Source organism: Convolutriloba macropyga, unplaced genomic scaffold, assembly GCF_964194025.1.
Source record: "Convolutriloba macropyga unplaced genomic scaffold, txConMacr16.3 SCAFFOLD_4584, whole genome shotgun sequence".
NCBI classification, from domain to species: domain Eukaryota; kingdom Metazoa; phylum Xenacoelomorpha; order Acoela; family Convolutidae; genus Convolutriloba; species Convolutriloba macropyga.
Window position 1 is genome coordinate 16,692 of NW_027449786.1, and position 4,151 is coordinate 20,842.

At 41.8% G+C, this 4,151-nt stretch overlaps 1 pseudogene; it reads left to right on the top strand.

The window, feature by feature from the left end:
* The first annotated feature begins 246 nt into the window (after positions 1-246).
* LOC142355331 (5.8S ribosomal RNA) lies at positions 247-398 on the top strand (annotated as a pseudogene).
* The last annotated feature ends 3,753 nt before the right edge of the window (positions 399-4,151 follow it).

Consider the following 4,151-nt stretch of genomic DNA (forward strand, 5'->3'; position numbering starts at 1 on the left):
TGAAACTTCATCATGAGAACGTCACAAGCTGATCACGCTCTATGATATGACTAGTATTATGTTGCTTATAGTAGGCTAAGCGCAAGCCGAAACATCAACATGTGAAAGTCGTAGAATTTTGCGATCAAACTGTGGCTAGTACTTTGATGATGCTTGTAGCCAACCGAATTGGTTGAAAAGCCCAATAAGTAAGCTAACTTGGGAGAGCTTGTTGGAAACCAAATGCTACTAGATTGGTCCAAATACATCCTTCAACAGGGGATCACTTGGCTCGCTTTACGAAGAGGAGCACAGCTATATGTGTTAATTCGGTATGAATCGCAAGATTTGTTTACCGACCTCTCTAACGCAAAAGGCGGTCTCGGCTTCGGCTGTTGACTGCGTCCGATTCAGGGTTATATAACTCTCGATTGAACACATTGATGTTCTATTGTTGGTGCTTCCAATAAAATTGGAACACTTAAAGCAGAACCGATTCAAATAATAGCATTCTGATCAATGATTGCATTCCTTGATCAAGAACTGCTGGAGTCATTGTGATGGCGAATTTTCTTCATAAGAAAATTGCAAAGAGACGGAACTTAATGAGACTAGTATTATGTTGTTTCTAGTAAGCGGAAGCTGAAACAGCAACATGTGAAAATCAAGTTTTGTTCAATGATCTCGAGGCGATAAGTACTATGAAGCAACTAGTAGCCTAAGCATGACTCAGATTTGAGACAGTCAAAAAGACTGGCGAAACTTCTTCACATGAAAGTTACATAGAGAACTACAAATGTATACAGCGAGTATTATGTTGTTTCTAGTAGGCGAAAGCTGAAACATCAACATGTGAAAGTTGTCTGCAAACTGTAGAACGATATGTGATTAGTACTGTGCTGTTACTAGTAGCCAGTCTGACTGTAGAAGCCAAGACAAAGGGAAACTAATGCATCTGAAAAGGACAAGTTATGGAAAGGTATGCACGATAAGTATTATGTTGTTTCTAGTAAGCGGCAGCTGAAACATCAACATGTGAACGTCGTTGTGTACAGTAACCTAGAACTATATAGTCCTTAGTAACGTGCATTTACTAGTACCTGTAATTGGTATTCAGACTCAGGCAGTTTGGAATAGTTTGGCAAAGATGCACCAGAGAAAACTGGGATTTGATACAGAAATTGTTGAATACAAGTATTATGCTGCTTCTAGTAGGTTGAATCCGAAACATCAGCATGTGAAAATTGAAAACATTTCTGGTTCGAATTGTCACAAGTATTTGGTGATCTGAGTAGCCAAACTCACTACAACGCCAATTGAAGGCAAAAATTCTCAACGGGAAAAGCTATTCTCATTGAATGAGCTAACAAGACGAGTATTATGTTGCTTCTAGTAGGCGAAAGCCAAAACATCAACATGTGAAAGTCTTGCTGAACAAATTTAATGTTGTTGAGCTCAGTACCGTGTGAATTAGTAGCCATAATTGGCGAGCGAAAATTGAACTGGCGAAACTTCGTCTTTGGAAAATTGCAGATGCCGAGCACTTATTTTGCAACGAGTATTATGTTGACTGTAGTAAGCGAAAGCCGAAACAGCAACATGTGAAAGCTGTTGAAATTTGTGGTCATTTTGCAATAAGTACAAGGAGTGTAACTAGTAGCCAGGTCAAAATTTGGGATAAGAATGAGCAAAAATTCTGCATGAGAACAGTTGAAATTATGAAACTAAATTACAAAGACTAGTATTATGTTGTTTCGAGTACGCGAAAGCGGAAACATCAACATGTGAACGTTTGTAACGAAGTTTCGTTAATTTTTCAGCCTAGTACTGAGCAAGAACGAGTAGCCTCATCTCCAATCCCACGCAAAATGTAGTGAAATATGTGAGTGAACCTTATTCACGGTGAGGGTTTCCCGAGGTCTGTATTGCAGCGAGTATTATGTTGCTTCTAGTAAGCGAAAGCTGAAACAACAACATTTGAAAGTTGGAATTAATGACTGAATGGAAACTTCGACCTGTGTTTGATAGTAGTAGCGAACAAAACTGCTGAATCGGTTTCTGTCTCATATTGGTCAGTGAACCAATTAAGAGACAATCAACTACATAACCTGAATTGGGCGAGAGAACCCCCTTAACTTAAGCATATCAGTAAGGGGAGGAAAAGAAATCAACTGAGAATCCCTTAGTAATGGCGAATGAACAGGGAAAAGCTCATCGGGAAGAGAAATGGCAACATTTCTCGGTGTCCGGTATGGTTTGATGCTAGACTGGTGAATTTGTCCTGATGTCTACTGGAAAGTAGCATCAAAGAAGGTGAAAATCCTGTAAAGGTCATTTTCGATACCAGTCATAATGGCTCATTCCTATGAGTAGAGTTGTTTGAAAGTGCAACTCGAAGCTGGAGATATGTCTCTCCAAAAGCTAATTATAAAGCGAGACCGATAGTAAACAAGTACCGTGAGGGAAAGTTGAAAAGCACTCTGAAGAGAGAGTGAAAAGTACGTGAAACTGTTGAAGGGGAACTGGAGTGAGCGTTACCATACTCAATGCCTTGATATTATATTCTCGGCTACCGAGTAGTGTAGTTGTCGTCTTTTGGCAAATCTTGTTAATGAATCGAGCAGAAGTTTTCCTCGGAATTCTTCTTGTTGATTCTAAACAAAATGAGATAAATTGATCTTGATTGCCTGTCTGACCTCAACTTCCTATTCAATGCTCTCTACAGCCCGTCTTGAAACACGGACCAAGGAGTGTGAGTTGCTTGCAAGTGTTGTCGCTCATTGAAAGCGCACACGCGAAATGAAAGTGAACAGTGTAATTTTTATGAATTGCACTACTTTGTGTGGTGAGGGCGCCGATTCGGTGTCCCGCAACCACGGACGGTTTTGCTCTTATTGCATGACTGATCCAGAGCAAGTAGCACACGACCCGAAAGATGGTGATCTATGCTTGGGCAGGGCGAAGCCACGGGGAAACCATGGTGGAAGCCCGAAGCGGTTCTGACGTGCAAATCGATCGTCTGACCTGAGCATAGGGGCGAAAGACTAATCGAACCATCTAGTAGCTGGTTTCCTCCGAAGTTTCCCTCAGGATAGCAAAAGCTTGAGCAAGATTGAAAAATCTTCGCAAAGCAATTTCATCGGTTAAAGCGAATGATTAGAGGAATGGGGGAAAATTTTTCCTTCACCTATTCTCAAACTATAAATCGGTGAGATGTCCTTGTGACTTAATTGCACTTGGACTATGAATGCAAGCTTTTTGTGGGCCGCTTTTGGTAAGCAGAACCGGCGATGTGGGATGAACCAAAAGTTGGGTTAAGGCGCCTAACTACTTGCTCATGAGTCACCACAAAAGGTGTTGATTGATACTGACAGCAGGACGGTGGTCATGGAAGTTGAAATCCGCTAAGGGAGTGTGTAACAACTCACCTGCCGAATCAATCAGCCCTGAAAATGGATGGCACTAGAGCTCGTGGCCTATACCCAACCATGAATATCAATATCTAACGCAAGTTAGATTAGAGAAAAAGAGCCTCACCAGCTCAAAAATGATATTCATGTGTAGGAGGACACATTGATTGCGCTAAAGTATGCACGCAAGTGTATGCGCGAAGCGATCAATGGAGCAGATCTTGGTGGAAGTAGCAAGTACTCAAATGAGAACTTTGAGGACTGAAGCGGGAAAGGCTTTCATGTGAACAGCGTTTGCACATGAGTTAGTCGATTCTAAAAGACAGGCTAATGCCAAAGTCTTGAATAGTGGTTTCTTGAAAACTGCTGAGTCTCGAAAGAGCATCGGGTTAAAATTCCCGAACTTACTCTCCTGGCATTGAGACGGCAACGTCATTGAGGTCGAACTTTGTCATTGGGACCTTGGGGAAGAGTTATCTTTTCTTTATAACACGTTGTAGAGTCCTTGGAATTGATTCAATCAGAGATAAGGCTCGAAGCGTGCAAGAGCACAGCAGCATTTGCTGTGTCCCAATTGTTCCTGGTGGCACATAAAAGTTTGGCTTAGCAGATGTCAGGAGAGTGAATCGTACCGATTACCGCATCAGGTCCCCAAGGTGAAAAGCCTCTGGTCTTGGAACAGTGTAGATAAGGGAAGTCGGCAAAATAGATCCGTACCTTCGGAAGAAGGATTGGCTCTGAGGAGTGGGTGTAACAAGCCTT